This window comes from Ovis canadensis, chromosome X, assembly GCF_042477335.2.
Source record: "Ovis canadensis isolate MfBH-ARS-UI-01 breed Bighorn chromosome X, ARS-UI_OviCan_v2, whole genome shotgun sequence".
NCBI classification, from domain to species: Eukaryota; Metazoa; Chordata; class Mammalia; order Artiodactyla; family Bovidae; genus Ovis; species Ovis canadensis.
In genome coordinates, this window is record NC_091727.1 from 26,931,998 (window position 1) to 26,954,489 (window position 22,492).

Sequence of the window (22,492 nt, forward strand, 5' to 3'; positions counted from 1 at the left end):
TGACAGGCACAATGTCTAAAGGAAACTTTACATTGCCACATCAGGGAAACCATTCTTACTTGGCGGTAACTGTATTAGTTTTCTATTGCCTCTATAACATACTACTAACAGACACAGTGGCTGAAAACACCATCAAGAGTAACCTTGGAGTTCTTTGGGTCAGAAGTCTGATGTGGGTCTCACTGGTTTAAAATTAAAGTAATGGCGGGGCTGCATTACTTTCTGGATGCTCTCAGAAAATTTAAAAAAAAAATCTGTTTCATTCCTCATTTAGATGTTGGCAGAATTCATTTCAATGAGGAGATCTTCACTTTCTGCTATTGTTGGCTGAGGGCTGCCCTTAGCTTCTCAAAGCCCTTCTCTGGTCCTTGCATAAAACTACATCTCAGCTTTCTTATCCATTCATCTGCTGATAGACATCTAGGTTGCTTCCATGTCCTGGCTATTGTAAACAGTACTGAGATGAACAGTGGGGTACGAATGGATAAGAAAGCTGTGGTACATTTACACAATGGAATATTACTCAGCCATTAACAAATGCATTTGAATCAGTTCTAATGAGGTGGATGAAACTGGAACCTATTATACAGAGTGAAGTAAGTCAGAAAGAAAAACACCAATACAGTATACTAATGCCTATATATGAAATTTAGAAAGATGGTAACAATGACCCTATATGCAAGACAGCAAGAGACACAGATGTATAGAACAGTCTTTTGAACTCTGTGGGAGAAGGCAAGGGTGGGATGATTTGAGAGAATAGTATTGAAACATGTATATTATCATATGTGAAACAGATCACCAGTCCAGGTTCAATGCATGAGACAGGGTGCTCAAGGCTGGTGCACTGGGATGATCCTGAGGGATGGGATGGGGAGGGAGGGGGGACGGAGGGTCAGGATGGGGAACACATGTACACCCGTGGTGGATTCATGTCAATGTATGGCAAAAACCACTAAAATATTGTAAAGTAATTAGCCTTCAATTAAAATAAATTTTTAATTAATTAAAAAAACCCTACATCTCAGAACCAGCTATGGGTTCATCGAGTCTTTCTCAGGCTACCATCTCTCTGACCTTTTCTTTCACCTTTCTCTTCCACTTTTAGAGTTCAGGCCATTACATTTGGTCTGCCCTGATATCTCGGTATCTCCATGCCCTTAATCTTAACTGAGGCTGCAGAGTCCCTTTTACCATATTAAGTAACATAGTCACAGGTTTTGAGAACTCAGTTCAGTTCAGTCACTCAACTGTGTCCGACTCTGCAATCCCATGAACTGCAGCATGCCAGGCCTCCCTGTCCATCACCAACTCCCAGAGTTTACCCAAACCCATGTCCATCGAGTCGGTGATGCCATCCAACCGTCTCATCCTCTGTCATCCCCTTCTCCACCTGCCCTCAATCTTTCCCAGCATCAGGGTCTTTTCAAATGAGTCAGCTCTTTGCATCAGGTGGCCAAAGGATTGGAGTTTCAGCTTCAACATCAGTCCTTCCAGTGAACACCCAGGACTGATATACTTAGGATGGACTGGTTGGATCTCCTTGCAGTCCAAGGGACTCTCAAGAGTCTTCTCCAACACCACAGTTCAAAAGCATCAATTCTTCGGTGCTCAGCTTTCTTTGTAGTCCAACTCTCACATCCATACATGACCACTGGAAAAACCATAGCCTTGACTAGATGGACCTTTGTTGGCAAAGTAATGTCTCTGTTTGTTAATATGCTGTCTAGTTTGGTAATAACTTTCCTTCCAAGGAGTAAGTGTCTTTTAATTTCATGGCTGTGATCACCATCTGCAGTGATTTTGAAGCCCAGAAAAATAAAGACAGCCACTGTTTGCTCATCTATTTGCCAGGAAGTGATGGGACCAGATGCCATGATCTTCGTTTGCTGAATGTTGAGCTTTAAGCCAACTTTTTCACTCTCCTCTTTCACTTTCATCAAGAGGCTCTTTAGTTCTTCACTTTCTGCCATAAAGGTGGTAGTGTCATCTGCATATCTGAGATTATTAATATTTCTCCTGGCAATCTTGATTCCAGTTTGTGCTTCTTCCAGCCTAGCGTTTCTCTTGATGTACTCTGCATAGAAGTTAAATAAGCAGGGTGACAATATACAGCCTTGACATACTCCTTTTCCTATTTGGAACCAGTCTATTGTTTCATAGCCAGTTCTAACTGTTGCTTCCTGACCTGCATACAGGACTAGGAGGCCATTATTCTGACTACTAGTGATCTGACTGACATGCAGTTCTCTTACCATTTTGACAGCCACAGAGGTTGCTGGTCTTTTAATATATTTTGCAATCAAGAGATAAAATTATTCCTTGCCAAGAAATCTAGATAGCTTTTCAGTGATTTTTTTTATGTTATAACTAGTAAGTTTTTGATTTTATTGAAATATATTTGACATATAACATTGTGGAAATTTAAGGTGTACAACATGTTAATCTGATACATTTACATACTGTAATATGATTGCCATTGCAGAGATAACTACTAGCTCTATCATGTTACACAGTTGTCATATTTTTAAAAACATAATTCAATATTCAGAATGTAGGTAGTAAGACTGCTTTGGAAAAAACATTGCAATTATTACCTATTGTCCTTTTTTCCCTGTTTTGAATGTGGTCTTACCCTTCATTTATGTCTAAAACTTGTTTTCTCATTGGCTTTAAATTAGAATCAACATCTGTAACTGATCTCCTTTTTGGACAGACCTTGAAAGTGTTGTTTTGTTGTTGTTTTTTTTTTTTAAAAGCCATCACTGAATAATGACCAGGCTTTGACATGTGGGAAATAGAGCTGGACTTGTTCCTAAAACCACATATCCCAAACTACTTAACTACTATCCATAGATCATTGGAGTTTGGGGGGAAATAAGAGTAGGGAATTAGAAAGGAAAATAAGAAAGAAAAAAAAAAAAAGAAAGGGACACTTCAGAATGTATTGCATTGGCTCAAAACATGGGGTTATATAATAAAAATTTTGAGAAAAGAAATCCTGTTTGACCCAAAGCTCACAGCAACTGAGGGTAAGAGCTCAAATATTCTAAAAGGATATTCAGGAAACATCAGTGAAGAAGGGACAAAGCAGAAACCAAACTGGTTTTATGACCATTACTCCTGTCTGCTGCGTCTAAAAGAGAGTGGAACATTCCTTAGAGATACTTTGTATAAGAAGAATTTCACAGGAGTAGAGAGAGCTATGACATTTCCTTCCATTCCTCAATTCAAGTGTTAGGATCTTCAAGAGAACAACTCTGGATCCTTACTGAATGGCAGAATTTGCTAGGCTTACTGCATAATGCTGCTGGCACAGAGCACCAAGATCCTGGATAGAAGCTGTTATTTCCTTAAATACCTGGGAGAATCCATGAAGCTTTTTGAAAAAAATGTGACAGTAAGAGGCAGAGGAGCGCTGCCTGTGATAGGAACTGCCATTAAGTGAACTGATTCTCCCAATTTCGTAGAGTAGGACCATGTGACTTTTCTTGGTGACCAAGTGAATGTCTGCACTATTGAGGTTAATGCTATGTTGTGCTGTGGTTTAATAGAATGATTACTGCCCATGTATGAAGAGTCTTTTATGGAGCAGGTAGCCAGGTAGCGTTCCTCCATCTTTCTACATTATCATCTAGGTTAAGAGTGAGATGAGGGGCTACACCATTCTCTAGCCTGGATGACATCTTTTTTCTGACCTTTTCCAGCTCCATTCATTACTGCACATTATAAAAGGATGTGACTATTGCTAAGTGGGATAAAAATGGTAATACTTGTCTAGAAGCAATCCTAACACCTAAACATTAAATGCTAGGTTGCAGTTTCAGAGATCAATAGAGAAATGGAAGATACATCTGAGTTTCTTGGTAAGAAAGTTCATCCTCTTTCTACTAGATCCTCAACCCAGCCAGCAGACTTTTTCGAGATGACTCAAGTGGGCCGCTTGTTCAGCAGAGCAAGCAGAAGCAGTTAGTACTCAACACATATTTCTTGAGCTTCTTAACTTTTTCTAATTTCCCTTGACGTTAGCTTGGAGCCTCATGGCTTGTTTTGACAAATGAACAGTAAGTGGACATGATATATGCCACTTTGGGGATGAAGTAGACGATATTGTGTGTGTGTGTGTGTGTGTGTGTGTGTGTGTGTGTAATGTAATGTAGCTTTCAAATTCAGTGTCTTTCTATTTCCATTCTCTTTGGATATAATACTTAATAAAGGAACAATCTGAATCCCAGATGTGACTAGTTGTGACTTTGGGTAAGCTAAAACAGTCAAACTGTCAGCTTCCTCATCTATATCACTGGAGAGTATAATATACCTATTGGCCTCCAGTTCATGATGGAAAATTGAGAATATTTATGACCTTGTCTTTTCAGAGTACCACTGAAATTAGAGAATATATATGAAATTCAGAGAAATTGAAAGGATACAACCTTTAGCGCCATAGACATGTTCTGAGTACAAATGTGACATCTTCAAGGAAATACAGTAATAAGTGGACTATCTAGGCTGTTGTGCTGAGATAAACTGAATAATTAGGGGTCAAAGCGCTGAACAACAAGGTTTATCAAGAGAATATTAAAATAATTTTGACCAAAGATCATAGTAATTTAGATCAGAAATGAAGGTCATTTGTTATCTGTACAGCTGCCAAGGAGTGGTTAGATTTGTTAATACTGTAATACTTTGAAATTACAGAAAATAGGATTTGTTGTGATACAATAAAGGGGGGGGTGGTGAGAGCAAAGGAATAAGAATGACTCCTTAAAAAAAAAAAAAAAAAAAGAATGACTCCTTGCTTTTGACAGAAAATGCTGAGAGAATGGAGCTGTTGGTATTGGGTTGGCCAAAAAGTTTGCTCAGGTTTTTCAGTAACATCTGACAGAAAAACCCAAAGGAATATTTTGGCCAGTTCTATACTTACAGTGATGGAGAAGACTCCAGTGGGTTGGATGGAGGAAGACAGGAAAATCTTATTGAATGAGGATGTGATTATTGCGGGAGAGGAAGGAGATATGGGATCTCAGAGAGCTCACTGGTGTTTGGGGCTTGTCTTCCTTCTGGCCATCACATAGTTAGAGTGTTCCCCCTGGAGTGCTCTGAACACTGGGTGACTAAGCCTTATTCTTCACCCTGTTCTTCAAACAGTAGAAAATTAGAAAGTGGGTGGGGCATGATACTGGGCCAATTAGGAGTTCTGGACTCTCTTCTCACTTCAAACAAATGTAGAATTTTAGACTACTCCTTTTTTTTTTTTTTAAATATAGATCATTTTCAAAAGTCTTTACTGAGCTTGTTACAATATTGTTTCTGCTCTATGTTTTGGTTTTCAGGCCACAAAGCTGGTGGGATCCTAGGGATTGAACCCACACCCCCTGCATTGGAAGGCAAAGTTTTCCAATGGGCAATCAGGAAAATCTCAAGACTATTCTTTACTCAATTAAGAAAACAAATATTAAGCATGGTCATCATTTTGAAGATTCAGCACCTTCATTTTAGAATACTTCACATGTTTTATTACTGAATGATTATTGCATCCCAAACAGCTAAACTTTTGATTTTTATTTGATATATACATCTAATTTGGATGCAATCTGACTTAGATAAAAAAATGTGTTAGTAATGCATGTTTATCATTGAAGTGAATCAAGGTCAGAATACAGTCAAGAATAAACACCAGCTTAATAAGTTTTATAAGCTTTTGTCTGCTCCTCTCTGGCACACAGATCAGAACATTTTAGGAAACAGTATTCAACAAATGATGGATATCATAGTAATATAATTGTGTTAAATGTATTCAGTTCAGTTCAGTTCAGTTCAGTCGCTCAGTCATGTCCGACTCTTTGCGACCCCATGAATCGCAGCACACCAGGCCTCCCTGTCCATCACCATCCCCCGGGAGTTCACTGAAACTCACGTCCATCGAGTCAGTGATGCCATCCAGCCATCTCATCCTCTGTCGTCCCCTTCTCCTCCTGTCCCCAATCCCTCCCAGCATCAGAGTCTTTTCCGATGAGTCAACTCTTCGCATGAGGTGGCCAAAGTACTGGAGTTTCAGCTTTAGCATCATTCCTTCCAAAGAAATCCCAGGACTGATCTCTTTCAGAATGAACTGGTTGGATCTCCTTGCAGTCTAAGGGACTCTCAAGAGTCTTTTCCAACACAGTTCAAAAGCATCAATTCTTCGGTGCTCAGCTTTCTTCACAGTCCAACTCTCACATCCATACATGACCATTGGAAAAACCATAGTCTTGACTAGATGGACCTTTGGGGCAAAGTAATGTCTCTGCTTTTCAATATGCTATCTATGTTGGTCATAACTTTCCTTCCAAATAGCAAGTGTCTTTTAATTTCATGGCTGCAGTCACCATCTGCAGTGTCTTTTATTTTTATTTTTTATTTATTTTTTATTTATTTTTCTACATACATTGACATGAATCCACCACAGGTGTACATGCGATCCCAAACATGAACCCCCCTCCCACCTCCCTCCCCACAACATCCCTCTGGGTCATCCCCATGCACCAGCCCCAAGCATGTTGTATCCTGCTTCAGACATAGACTGGTGATTCGATTCTTACATGATAGTATACATGTTTCAATGCCATTCTCCCAAATCATCCCACCCTCTCCCTCTCCCTCTGAGTCCCAAAGTCCGCCATACACATCTGTGTCTTTTTTGCTGTCTTGCATACAGGGTCATCATTGCCATCTTTCTAAATTCCATATATATGTGTTAGTATACGGTATTGATGTTTTTATTTCTGGCTTACTTCACTCTGTATAATCGGCTCCAGTTTCATCCATCTCAACAGAACTGATTCAAATATATTCTTTTTAATGGCTGAGTAATACTCCATTGTGTATATGTACCACAGCTTTCTTATCCATTCATCTGCTGATGGACATCTAGGTTGTTTCCATGTCCTGGCTATTATAAACAGTGCTGCGGTGAACATTGGGGTACATGTGTCTCTTTCAGTTCTGGTTTCCTCGGTGTGTATGCCCAGAAGTGGGATTGCTGGGTCATATATGCAGTGTCTTTTAAATATACTATTATATGACTGACCAGAATGAAAATCAACAAGCAAATCAAGAAAATAATTTAAGATACATAAGACCTTCCATCTGAGGAATGAGAGATATTTTGGAAAGACTGATTTTATATGACTTGAAGCAGGTGGCTCAGTGGTAAAGAATCCATCTGCCAGTGCAGGAGATGGAAGAGATGTGGGCTCGCTCCCTGAGTCAGGAAGATGCCCTAGAGGAAGAAATGGCAACCCACTCAAGTATTTTGGCCTGGGAAATTCCATGGACAGAGGAGCCTGGTGGGCTATAGTCCATGGGGTCACAAAAGAGTCAGACATGACTTGGTGACCAAACAACCACTTGAATACAGCAAATGAATAGTGGTCCTTATATAAAAAATCTCATTTAAAGAGTTTTACTTTACATATGGCTGTTTTAAACAAAATAATCCATGATTTAATCATTTTATGTTTGACAGTCAAATGATAATTTACAAATCACGATGAACACAGCTGTGCTTAGAACTTTTTGTCATGCTGTGTTTCAAAGAAACTAAAATGTCTCACAGGTTCAGCTAGCTTTCAAGATTGTTTATCTACATATGGACAGTCATTCAGACTTGGAGTAATTAGTGTGCTACAATTGCATTTCAATTATTTTTGCTTAAAAAGTCCTCTCAGTGAATGGGATTGATTGAGATGCTCTTATTTGTGCTCCCAATTCATTTGTTGTATACTTTCAGCTCAGTGATTGTCATGTTCCATGTCAGGGGTCTGCAAACTTTATACATAAGGTGCCAGAAAGTAAATAATTTCAGACTTGTGGGCCATGTAAAGTCTCTGTGGCAATTACCCAAGTCTGATTTTGTAGCATGATAGCAGCCATAGGAAATGCATAACCACATGGGTCATAAGAGATACATAATATGTTCCAACAAAACTTTATTTACAAAAACAGGTAGCCACCCAAATATGCCCCCATGGACTATAGTTTGCCATCCACTAATCTATGTTAATCTGTGCTGCATCTGACTATCTCCTCCATTAGCTTTACTTAATAGCAGGCATCATTTCAGGCTTATATTTTTATTTCTAGAACATAAGGTAATATTGGAGGGACTGATGTTGAAGCTGAAACTCCAATACTTTGGCCACCTGATGCAGAGAGCTGACTCATTTGAAAAGACCCTGATGCTAGGAAAGACTGAGGGCAGGAGGAGAAGGGGACGACAGAGGATGAGATGGTTGGATGGCATCACCAACACAATGGACATGGGTTTGGGTGGACTCCAGGAGTTGGTGATGGACAGGGAGGCCTGGCGTGCTGTGGTTCATGGGGTGGCAAAGAGTCGGATACAACTGAGCGACTGAAGTGAACTGAGGTATGTAATAAATGTTGAAGATAATATTAATTTCTTTTGATAATTAATAATTCTAAATGTTCTTCATGATTGCTGTTATTCATTATATTATAATAGTGTTGAGAATGATTCTGAACAAATGTTACAGTGAAATGAATAAATAGAGCTAATGCTTATTGACATTTTTGTAAATATTTTTCATTGGCATAGTTTTTCCCTTAATGTAATACTTTTTCTATTTTTAAAAGTAATATGGGTTTATCATAGAAAATTTAGATATCCAGAGGTTTTTCAATGTGTAGTTATAAGAAGGACAATTCCATATATTAATCCAATGATTGTTTAAAAAATGGGCATGTGTCCATTGGTTTGCAATGATACACAAACTTATGTAACCAAAGTCTTAAACTGTTGCTTAAAATAATATCCTTTTACTTAAAAATCTTCCAATAATTTTTCACTATATACAATATAATTCCAGCTGTCATAGCTTTAAGGACATTACTAATTTAGATACAAACTATATTTACAGCTATATTTCACAAGCCCTCCTGTCAAAGCAAACTCATGTCATTCTTCCGCAATTAAACATTGTCTTAACTTTGATTTCACTTATGATTTTTCTCTACCTGGAAAGCTTTTCCTTTTTCTGTATACTTTCTGGTTTTAAACACATCAAGATTCTGACAACCTAGTCTGAAGTGACTCATCACTTATTTCAATTCCTGCAGAGTTTGTAAGCTGTAGTACTGATTTGGCACTTATGCTCATAAATGGATTAGCATGGACTCTTGTGTAACACTTGCCATATGGCACGCTCCGAGTGGGGAGGGGCTGAGCTAGTAAGAAGTAAGTCAGTGGGAATGAACTCCACTGACTCCAAGGACAGAAGTTAGAAACCACCCCCAGTTCATGGGACAGCTAGAAATGAGGTCAAGTAGAATGAAAGGTAGAGGGTTGCACATAGCATAGGAAAATTACTTCCAAATCCTGACATTGCTGGTGCAGACAAAAACTGTGCTGTGTGACCAGGGGGTGCTCCTGCTGGCTCTGGGGGGCAGAGCAAGCCTAGAGATGACTGTGGACATGTATGATGGGGATGAGACCAAACAGACCTTGACAATGATCATAAGCTTCCTTGACCATTAGTTCTTTTATATTTGTGTTTGCAGCTAAAATTACCTCCATTTTACTCTACAAATGGACTTCAAGTTCGTAGAAGGCAAGTTTTAGGATTTATATTGTATACCCACAGTCAATAGGATTTTGAGGATGGTTGATTCTAAGTGAGAATGATTTATTGACAGACTTGAATCTATGATTTTTAAGTAGCAAAAGTTATCTTCTTTCAAAATGCATTCTTGGCTCAGTTAGGCATGAACAAAAAAAGAACGATGTATTTTAATTCATATACCAAAAGAAAGTATTCAAGAAACATAACTAGACCAAAAAGTAACTTCTAATAATAATAACTCAAAATGTGAGACAATATGAACAAACTGTGGAAAATTCTTAAAGAGATGGAAATGCCAGATCAACTTACCTGCCTCCTGAGAAATCTGTATGCAGGTCAAGAAGCAACAATTAGAACTGGACATGGAACAACAAACGGGTTGTTCCATCTAGTTGGGAAAAGAGTACGCCAAGGTTGTATATGGTCACTGTGCTTATTTAACTTATATGCAGAGTACATCTTGCAAAACGCTGGGCTGGATGAATCAAAAGCTGGAATCAAGATTTCTGGGAGAAATATCAACAACCTCAGAGATGCAGATGACACCACCCTTATGGCAGAAAATGAAGAAGAACTAAAGAGCCTCTTGATGAAAGTGAAAGAGGAGAGTGAAAAATCTGGCCTAAAACTTAACATTCAAAAAACTGAGATCTGGATCATGGCATCCAGTCCCATCTCTTCATGGCTAATAGATGGGGAAACAATGGAAATAGTGACTGGTTTTATTTTCTTAGGCTCCAAAATCACTGCAGATGGTAACTGCAGCCATGAAATTAAAAGACACATGCTCCTGGGAAGAAAAGCTATGACCAACCTAGACAGCATATTAAAAAGCAGAGACATTACTTTGCTTACAAAGGTCCATATTGTCAAACCTATGGTTTTTCCAATAGTCATCTATGGATATGAGATTTGGACCATAAAGAAAGCTGAGCACCAAAGAATTGATGCTTTTGAACTGTGGTGTTGGAGAAGACTCTTGAGAGTCCCTTGGACTGCAAGGAGATCCAACCGGGCCATACTAAAGGAGATCAGTCCTGAATATTCATTGGAAGAACTGATGCTGAAGCTGAAACTCCAATACTTTGGCCACCTGATGTGAAGAAGTGACTCCTTGGAAAAGTCCCTAATGCTGGGAAAGATCGAAGGCAGGAAGAGAAGAGGACGATGGAGGATGAGATGTTTGTATGGCATTACTGACTCGATGGGCGTGAGTTTGACCAAGCTCCAAGAGTTGGTGATAGACAGGGAAGCCTGGTGTGCCGCAGTCCATGGGGTCACAAATAGTCGGACATGACTGAGCAACTGAACTGAACTGATGAAAACTTTACTATTTAACTCATTTCCACAAATAAGTTAACTAACTGGGTTAGTTTTCCAGAATGTTCCCATGTATTTGTCACCTTCAGCGTCTTTTGACACTGTTGACATCACTGTTAAGTATTCTTCAGTTTAAATGCAACCTTTCCTCCCAACCAGGAAGTATGAAAGACCAGTACAGTGTGTATAGTCATTAAAACTGATGGAGTAAGAAACCAAGAGCCATCAACAAAAGCAGAGGAAGGATTGAACACCAGTTCTGCTTGATGAGAAAACAAGAAGCAAGCATTATGAAACAGCATACTCTGGCTACATTTGTACTTGTTGCAACCTATATTTTAAAAGTTGTCTTAGACTGGAACTGGAGAAATAAATAGTTGAGTTAGCTGGACTGTACGCTAGAGAACAGAATCTTGTAGAGACCATAAAAAACAGAAATTGTGGGGCTAGACACCCAGCTGCTACATTACACCCATGAAGTTTAGTATGAAAATCAGCAAAAAGAAAATTTTACAGAAGAGCAAACATCACAATTGTGATTCCCTAGAAAGATGCAAATATGGGACTGATACAGCAATATATGTTTGTGTGTGTTATATAACACATATATATATATAATGGGATTTTACCCAAGTGGTAAAGAACCCACCTGCCAATGCAGGAGAAAAAGAGATGTGGGTTCAATCTCTGGGTTGGGAAAATCCCCTGGAGGAGGGCATGGTAACTCACTCTAGTATTCTTTCCTGGAGAATCCCATGGACAGAGGAGCCTGGTGGGCTACAGTCCATGGGGTCACACAGAGTCAGTCACAAATGAAGCAACTCAGCACACAGCACACACACACACACACACACACACACACATATATATATAATATATATATATATATAATATGTATATATACACACACATATTCTTGAACAAAACTGTCATGGTATATTTGGGAAAATCTTGGCAGGTTCTGGGCAGGCAAGTGATAATGGCAGTAATAACTACCAGAAACAATCAGGTATAATTGCCTTCTAGCAGCTAAAGCCAAGCAAGTAGAACCAGGCCAACAGACCACAATTACACCTGAATAATGGAGCAGGACAGTTCAGGAATTCATTCACTGGAATAAGATTAAAACACTCAAAACTGCCACGTGAAGGAGGAAATTGCTAGAAGAGACAGGCAACGGTTTGGCAATTTTTGAATTTATTATTTGTTTTTACTTTTACTTAAAAAGAACCAGCTACAAGTTAACTTTTGTTTCATGTTATTGCTATCAGTCATATTATGACCTAGAAGTATTTCTAAATATGTTTGGTGATATGAAGTGCCTGGTGCAAAGTGTTATTCACTGTATTTGATTTGCAACAGATGCATTTTGGAAAAAAGTCATGAAACAAAGTGTGAATAGACAGAAAAAAAGGAAAGGAACTGAAATTTCCAAAGTAGGAATAAATTCATATCATAATATAATTGACTTAATCTCACAATTGTATCCCTAAAGCAGTTAAAATAAATGAAGTGTTTGCTGGTTAATTTTCAAAGGAATTTGTAAAATAATTCATAGGCTTAATATCTTTAGGTGATACAGTTTTTCTTTAATAGAATTTAATATCATATAGTTAATACCCTGTTCAAAATATAAGCCTGTATTCTTCCTCCTATCATTCAAATTTATTTTATTTAAAAAAAACAGACAAAATAATTACTTATCCATTTTATTAATCATTCACAGAATGTCAAGTAGTATGTTTATTTCTTGGTTAAGCTCAAGAAATATCTGCTTATCTCCTTGACAAATCTGGTTCCAATGCTGGCACTAGCCTGATTCTCTGCTCCCATGCTAATACTCCAAGTTCTAAAACACTTATCTTTTCCCTGTTTGCTTTTAAATGTTTTGGGTTTAGGTTGTTCTGTAAATGTGCCAAAAGTAATGATCCAGATTGATTCTTACTTAAAGTGCCCAAGACAGTTGTGCTTAATTTGCTTAACTTAAGTAGCATTCTCAGAAGCTCAAGGTCATGATTCTGCATTCTTTTTTGTGCCAACATTTTAGAATGGGTGACATGCCAATTGTTATATGAGTCTACATACTTAAAATTTTAAAAGTGAGCTATGTGATCACAATCAACCCTAGGTGGCACTTTAAAGGATCAAGGCCAACAAAAATGTAAAATATTTTATATTATAAATATCTAGGGACAGATTTTACAGTCAGGGTGATTTTTGAACTAAAACAGATATATACACAAATCATTTACATATGAAAAATGGAAGCAACTCTTTTCAGTCATCTATAGAAACATGGAAAAATTGACTGGTTCAAAATTGGGAAAGGAGTATGACAGGCTGTATATTGTCACCCTGTTATTTAACTTATATGCAGAGTGTATCATACAGAATGCCAGGCTGCATGAATCACAAGCTGGAATCAAGATTGCTGGGAGAAATGTCAACAACCTCAGATATGCAGATGATACCACTATAATGGAAGAAAGTGAAGAGGAACTAAAGAGCCTCTTGATGAGGGTGAAAGAAGTGAAAAGCTGGCTTAAAACTCAATATTAAAAGAAAAAATAAGATCATGGCATCAGGCCAACACTTCATGGCAAACAGAAGGGGAAAAAATGGAAGCAGTAACATATTTTATTTTCTTGGGCCCCAAAATCACTGGGGCTTGACTGTAGTCATGAAATTAAAAGACACTTGCTCCTTGGAAGAACAGCTATGCCAAACCTAGACAGCATATTAAAAAGCAGAGACATCACTTTGCTGACAAAGGTCCATATAGTCAAGGCTATGATTTTTGCAGTAGTCATGTATGGATGTGAGAGTTGGACTGTAAAGAATGCTGAGTGCTGAAGAACTGATGCTTCTGAATTATGGTGCTGGAGAAGACTCTTGAGAGTACCCTGGACAGCAAGGAGATCAAACTAGTCAATCCTAAAGTAAACCAACCCTGAATATTAACTGGAAGGACTGATGCTGAAGCTCCAATACTTTGGCAAATTGATGCAAAGAGCCACTCATCGGAAAAGGCCCTGATCCTGATTCTGGGAAAAATTGAAGGGAAAAAGAGAAGGGGAGTGACAGAGGATGAGATGGTTAGATAGCATCACTGACTCAATGGACATGAATCTGAGCAAATTCCAGGAGACAGTGGTGGACATAGGAGCCTGGTGTGCTGCAGTGCATGGGGTGGCAAAGAGTTGGATATAACTTAGTGACTGTAAAACAACAACAGCATAGAAATAATAGATATGAAAAGTATAGAGATGTCAAATACATCATTGATGTAAATATCTCATTTTAACCATTATTTTAAGTTCAAATCTAACTAAACTCAATATGTAGTGACATGGCAAGGTTCTCCTTTTTTTTGTTGTTGTTCTAAGGGAGATTGGGAAAAGGAAAGGATGGTGATTAATACACAGACAAGATAATCATCTTTGAGATAATTAAGAATAGCCTGTCATGGCCATTGATTTGATGAATACTGTAACAGCATTTATTCACTAATTCAAGTCCTGATCCAGTGCACCTGATACTTGGAGAAATGAAGCTGTATTTGCCCACTCCTTAGCTGTAAGGAAGTCTGAAATGATTTCTATTTCTTTCTTCTAGTGAAAGGAAGACTTTGCCTCATGAAGAGACATATTTCAAACACAAGATGGAGATTCAGCTATTGGGTAGTGAACATAGAGGAACGTTCACTATAATACCCAAACCCTAAACAACTTAATAACATGCTACAATTACACATTGATGAAGCAAAATACCTACTCCAAAATAATATAGTAACAAATTCTAAGACAGTCAGTAGACACATTACTATTGATACTTGATTTATGTACTTCATGAGATTCGATGTTTTTAATCTCTCTTTATTGAAAATATTCTGCTTTGCTGTCTAAGGTACTACTCTCGCCTGACTTGCCTTCTAATTATCAGTGCAATAAAATCATTCTTTTTTCTTTTTTTAAATCAGTGATTGCTATGTACCTCATACTGTTAGGCATTAAGAATAAAGATTCAATTATAAATTGACACAGAAAGATATACCTTTAATGGAAGTGACAGGCAAGTTAACTGATGATTATATTGATATCATTTGTGTTATAAATAAAGGGCATTATGGAAAATGTGCATTTGGATATTTAAATCAGTTGGGGAAGGGAGAGATTTTTTTTTTCTTTTCAGGTGAAATCTTCTCAAAGTAACTAATGACCAATAAATTGAGCTCTGAAGAATTGATGGTTTTGAACTGTGGTGTTGAAGAAGACTCTTGAGAGTCCCTTGGACTGCAAGGAGATCCAACCAGTCCATCCTAAAGGAGATTAGTCCTGGATGTTCATTGGAAGGACTGATATTGAAGCTGAAACTTAGCTTTGGCCTCAAACTGAAACTCATCCTTTAGCCACCTGATGCAGAGAGCAGACTCATTTGAAAAGATCCTGATTCTGGGAAAGATTGGAGACAGGAGAAGAAAGGGGATGACAGAGGATAAGATGGTTAGATGGCATCACCAACTCAATGGCCATGAATTTGGGTAAACTCCGGGAGTTGGTGATGGACAGGGAGGCCTGGCGCGCTGCGGTCCATAGGGTCACAAAGAGTCAGACACGACTGAGTGACTGAACTGAACGGAAACTCTATATACTGTTTCTGTGTTAACTTTAACTATTGGTTTTATAGGATTCTAACTTTTAAACCAATTTTTCCTCTCATTATTTATACTCTATTTGATTAGTATACAGATAGTAACAGCTTTATCTTCCAACATGACACCAATGATCTCTAAATCTGTAATATTTGTTATAGAATTTCTCTCTCTGTTACCATGAGGCTGAGTTTTTCAATACCTATTGGACAACATCTAAAAATACCACAGAAATCTCAAAAGTAACTTGCTAAAAACTTCAGTCATCTTCTTCTTGCACAAAAATTCTTCATGTTAAATATTTCATCTGACAACACAAATAATTCTGGATTTAAAAACCATATCTAAATTAATCAACAACTGTAATCACTTTTTCTTTGTACTTATCTTACCAACACAGTCATGCATGTCTGTCTCCAGTTTATCTTCCTGTGCTTACACGCCCATAATTTCTTTCCTCTGATACAAGAACTGAACTCTTGCATTCATTGTATCACACAGCTGTCAGAATGATCATGGTAGAATACAACTGTGATCGAGGCACTTGTTGACTATTATATGTGAATCCTTATTGTCTCAAGGCTAACTATTACTTAGCAGGGCGTGAAAAATTCATCATCTGTCCTCTGACTGGATTTCTGGGAGCATTTTTTTATTATTCCTCACTCGTACAGTCCCTTGAATAAGACATGCTCTCTTCAAGCTGTCTGTCTTCGCTCAAATTGTCCTCCTTGTCTAAAATTGTGTTTGGTGAATTCTTTTTCACCCTTCAAGGTCTAACTTCCATAACACCACCTCTATGGATCACTCAAAAGACATTGCCTATCCTACCTTCATCTGGCTAACTTCACTTTACTTTATTTTTTGGCCTCATTCACCAAAATGCTTCCACTAGTGGTAAAGAACCCACCTGTCAATGCAGGAGACATATGAGACACAGGTTTGATCCCTCAGATGGAAAGATCCCCTGGAGGAGGGCATGGTAACCCACTCCAGTATTCCTGCCTAGAGAATCCCATGGACAGAGGAGCCTGGCCGGCTACAGGTCAAGGATTGCAAAGAGTCAGACCCAACAGAAGCAACTTAGCATGCATGCATGAACACCAAAATACGAGCTTCTAGAACTGAGGAGTATCTTTTACTGAGTCCCTTAGCAGTAGATAGTTAAAAATATATGTGGAATAAATGATTACTGATTCATCTCTTAGATGACAATAATAGGAAATTTTAAATCTGTAGCCATAATTGGAGAACAATCTATATAAAGCATATCTTTACGGGAACTATTGTCTAAAGGCAAACCTGGTGGATCCTAATGAGTTTGTAAATTTATTTCATTTCAGAAAGTCATTTTTAAATATATACTTCAATGTCTCTTTTCCAAATTCAGATTTTGTTAAAAAATAAAGTTGGTTTGTTTTTCTGAAATTACTTCTATGAGAGTTTACTTTACCTAGATGGAGATTTAAATTATTTACTATATACAGTATGTATACAGAGAAGCCTGGCAGGCTACAGTCCATGGGGTCACAACAGAGTCAGATATGACTTAGAGACTAAACAATTATACACACACACACACACACACACACACACACACACACACTCATACACAGACATATACAGTATAGTGAAGGCTTGTTCTTATGCATAAAGTTTTCCCAGTTAAATATTATATTACAATAGCTGACCCAGATGATGAGATGTGTTCATCCTGACATTTTCTCTACTACCTGTTTTAACTCAAAATCAGGTATAATTCTATCTGAGAGACTTGCTGAAGCAACATGTCATGGTTTTTAACTATTTTTTAGCTTCAACTGATACAGAGAATCAGTTCAGTTCATTTGCTCAGTCCAAGGGACTCTCAAGAGTCTTCAACACCACAGGTCAAAAGCATCAATTCTTCAGTGCTCAGCTTTCTTTATAGTCCAATTCTCACATCCATACATGACTACTGGAAAAACCATAGCCTTGACTAGACAGACCTGTGTTGACAAAGAAATGACTCTTCTCTTTAATATGCTATCTAGGTTGGTTATAACTTTCCTTCCAAGGAATAAGCATCTTTTAATTTCATGGCTACAATCACCATCTGCAGTGATTTTGGAGCCCCAAAAATAAAGTCAACCACTGTTTCCACTGTTACCCCTCTATTTGTCAGGAAGTGATGGGACCAGAGGCCATGATCTTAGTTTTCTGAATGTTGAGCTTTAACCCAACTTTTTCACTCTCCTCTTTCACTTTCATCAACAGGCTCTTTAGTTCCTCTTCACTTTCTGCCATAAGGGTGGTGTCATCTGCATATCTGAAGTTATTGATATTTCTCCCGGCAATCTTGATTCCAGCTTGTGTTTCTTCCAGCCCAGCGTTTCTCATGATGTACTCTGCATAGAAATTAAATAAGCAGGGTGACAATATACAGCCTTGACATACTCCTTTTCCTATTTGGAACCAGTCTGTTGTTCCATGTCCAGTTCTAAACTGTTGCTTCCTGACCTGCATACAGGTTTCTCAAGAGGCAGGTCAGGTGGTCTGGTATTCCCATTTCTTTCAGAATTTTCCACAGTGTATTGTGATCCACACAGTCAAAAGGCTTTGGCATAGTCAATAAAGCAGAAATAGATGTTTTTTTCTGGAATTCTCTTGCTTTTTCAATGACCCAGCATTGTAGACAGACACTTTACCATCTTATCCACCAGGGAAGTCCAAATGATCCAGCAGATGTTGGCAATTTGATCTCTGGTTCCTCTGCCTTTTCTAAAACCAGCTTGAACATCTGGAAGTTCATGGTTCATGTACTGATAAAGCCTGGCTTGGAGAATTTTGAGCATTACTTTACTAGTGTGTGAGATGCAATTGTGAGGTAGTTTGAGTATTCTTTGACATTGCCTTTATTTGGAATTGGAAGGAAAACTGACCTTTTCCAGTCCTGTGGCCTCTGCTGAGTTTTCCAAATGTGCTGACATATTGAGTGTAGCACTTTCACAGCATCATCTTTTAGGATTTGAAATATAATTCAACTAGAATTCCTTGACCTCTACTAGCTTTGTTTGTAGTGATGCTTCCTAAGGCCCACTTGACTTCTCATCCCAGGATGTCTGGCTCTAGGTGAGTGATCACACCATCGTGATTATCTGGGTTGTGAAGATCTTTTTTGTACAGTTCTTCTGTGTATTCTTGCCACCTCCTCTTAATATCTTCTGCTTCTGTTAAGTCCATACCATTTCTGTCCTTTATTGAACCCATCTTTGCATGAAATGTTCCCTTGATATGTCTAATTTTCTTGGCGAGATCGCTGGTCTTTCCATTCTGTTGTTTTCCTGTATTTCTTTTCATTGATCACTATTGATACAGAAAATAATGTACTCTATTTTCTGCTCTCAAAATCCATCCACAAGTACCAAATTCTAATAGTCATGAGAGTCACATACATTTCTTATCAAACATTCACTGAAATTCTATGAGACTTTTGGATAAGAGGCATCTTTGTCTATCCATTCATTTATTTTTCTCTATTAATAAAATCCCAGGCAATACACTCACACTTTATTTTTCACCCTTTTTTCACCCTTTCAAAGATTGAGGTGGTTAAGAAGATGAAGCAGAACTGAATGGAACATTCAGGAAAGTAGTTTATGACCATCTCAACACTCTCCTTCTTACTGCTGACTAGATGCACTTCAGGAAGCCAGTGGAGAACTATGAGACAGAGATCAAGAGTGCATTACAGACTCAGTCCTGCCATCCTTGAGCAGCTGAAGCCTCATCATCAATCTCCTACTTCCAGATTGGTATTTATTATATGCAGATGCCACACTCTATATATTTCAGCCTGTCTAGTCAGATCACCTTTGTAAGAGCTAAACACAATTCTTAGCTGATTTAGCAAATTCATCCTCGAAGAGGTTGTAGAAATGACCCAAGGAAGGACTCATGGATAACAGGTGTCAGCCTAGGACTGTGAGCTCCAGCCTGCATAGGATCTCATGCTCATTTGATTACACAATCTGACATGACACGTGTTCTGGGATTTGTGTTCTCCCTCAGTGCTCTCCCTTAAAGTTTAAGGCTCATGGGATATGCCACATAGTCAGTAGAGCCTGAATTAGACAAGGCAGCAAGCATATGTACTGGCTGAATTTTTTTTTCATCTTCAGCTCCAGTCTCAACCCTTGTACTAGTCTCAAACACAGGATATTTTTAATCAGTGGATCATCATGTGACCAGTCCCATGAAAAGGCTGACATCTGCCTGTGTAAGGACACCTTTATTGATGTGTATAATTAACACAGGAATATTCCAAACTGGAATGGTGTTAGTGAAAAATAAAATGAAGGAAAGAAAGAAGAACAGAAGGAAAAGAGAGAGGGGGGGAGGGAGGGAGGGAAGGAAAGAAAGAAAAGAGAGAAAAGAAAGAAGAAAAAGGAGAATGAATTCACTCTCCTTTATGTATGTCTCCCTTTTTTCATACTGATTCTTGAAGCAAGGAATTGTTTCTATTGAAAGTATAAAACTCCTTTATCACCATTCTGAATATTTAAACAGTGATTTCAGCATGAAAGTATACCAAGAAAGTTTTTTTTTTTTTTTTACTTTGTTCCATTTTTTTCTATTCGTGGTCTGAGTGCCATATGATCTTATAAATGGTCTACAAACCAAATGCTAGGTATTAAAGCAGACGTTATTAGAGAGACCCAGCAAATTATTTTTTTTTCTCTGATACTTCTTCAACTGGAGCATCCTCTTCATTTCAAATGAAAGATCTTTCTTTCAGTAACAGTGCTCTGACCTGTGTAAACTGCCTAGCACAGAAGTCATATTTTTTTTTCCTTTCAATTCCACAGAAGTTAATCAAAACACCTGAAGGTTTTGTGCTCAAAAATAATTAACAAAGTCCTTCTCAGTGCTTCTCAAATACTAAGTGACCAATGGCTACACAAACGACCTTAAATGTGAAAGCTCTATTCTTGTGCTGTCTCTTCTAAAATGCCATCATCTCTTAACTTATGCATATGCTTCATAATGTGGTTGAAAATAGAAATTATTTAAAAACTGTACCCTCAATTTTTTGAACTCTTCAACTACTATCACATCTATCAGGCATGTTTCCAAGATTTTTTTTTCAGTTGGTTTTTGTTACTGTTACCCTATTACTTTTTAATGTAGCATCATTAGATATACCAAGGAGACAAGTTCCACATTACACATTGTGCATTTGGTATCAAATCTGCATGTGGCAATAGTCTTCTCCTTGGTTCTTCTGCTCCTAGAATCTCTTTCTTTTGATATATCCTGTGTACCCCAACAAATCCAATGTTTGTAACATACAACTTCATTATCCCAAAGATATTCAGTACCCTCTCATTGCCTAGAAAACAACGTGTAAAATTCTTAGCATAGTACTTTTGAAAATTATCACTATCCATACTAGATCCCTCGGAGAAGGCAATGGCACCCCACTCCAGTACTCTTGCCTGGAAAATCCCATGGATGGAGGAGCCTGGTGGGCTACAGTCCATGGGGTCACTAAGAGTCGGAAACAACTGAACAACTTCACTTTCACTTTTCACTCTCATGCATTGGAGAAGGAAATGGCAATCCACTCAAGTATTCTTGCCTGGAGAATCCCAGGGACAGGGGAGCCTGGTGGGCTGCCAATCTATGGGGTCGCACAGAGTCAGACACGGCTGAAGTGACTTAGCAGCAGTATACTAGATCCCTAATCAATCACTCCAATTTGCTCCAAGTCTTCTAAATATATCTTGATGTATTCTCTCCCTCCAAATTGAGTAAAATATAAATAAAATATAAATAGTGTAAATAATATAATTAGAGTGTATATAGACCGCATTATCTACCTATCTATAATTGTTAGTACATAACAGTTCTCATTATGTAGGAGGTATTTTTAAACCCAGAGAACCAATCATGATGGATAATCTCATTATATTAAATTAATCTCTTCCTTCATTCTTTCTGTCCTCTCTCCCACACTGTGCTTGGTAGAGATGATAACCCTTAGTAGATATCTATAATGTGTTTGAATAAGGAAGGAGGGTGAGAAGAAAGGGAGAGAGACAGAGAGAGAAGGAGAGAAGAAGTCAAAGAAAGAAATCATGGGTAGATTATTATTGAAGAAAGGTAATTATTCTATTCATATATGTCAATCTTGTCTTTAATAATATTTTTAAAAATTCAATATTTAATCTGTTATACATCAATAAAATATGTATTTATCATAAGGACGGAGAAAATAAATGGCTATGTAAAGTTACCCTTTCAAAATCAGGAAGGAGAATTAAAATCAGTGGTAATTATTGATTCTTCCTATTAACTGAGAGAGAAAGCATATCAAGATGGATAATTCTACTTTGGATCAAAAATGAAGGATGACAATATAGACGGCTGACTGATAATCTTGTGCACCTTGTCAAAAGTCCTCAGTCAAAGATCCAAAGAAGAATCTAAGACTGTGCTAAAAATATCAGGACTGAAGCAAAATTGCATGTCATTTCACTAATTCAAGCCACACTGTTCAAAATTAGCTCCAGTTTCTGACATTATACCATACCTATACAAACCCCATGATTCCTGAAATAACTGACAAATATTCTCTTCCAAGCAATCCTCAATTTGGAAACTAATATACTAAGAATAATATACTTTTAAAGTGAAATGCAAATTTATTTAGAATTAAACAGTTTGACCATAAAATTATTTTCTCTGAATCCAAAACCTCAGCATCACTCTTCTATTAAATCAACTTTTCCTATGAAAGAAAATCAGTGTTCCCCAAGAATGATTCAATAGTGACTTTCCTTCTAAGTGCCAGCATCATGCCAAGGAAATAACTGAGACTCATGGCCCAGGCTGGCCAAAGATCAAATTTGACAAC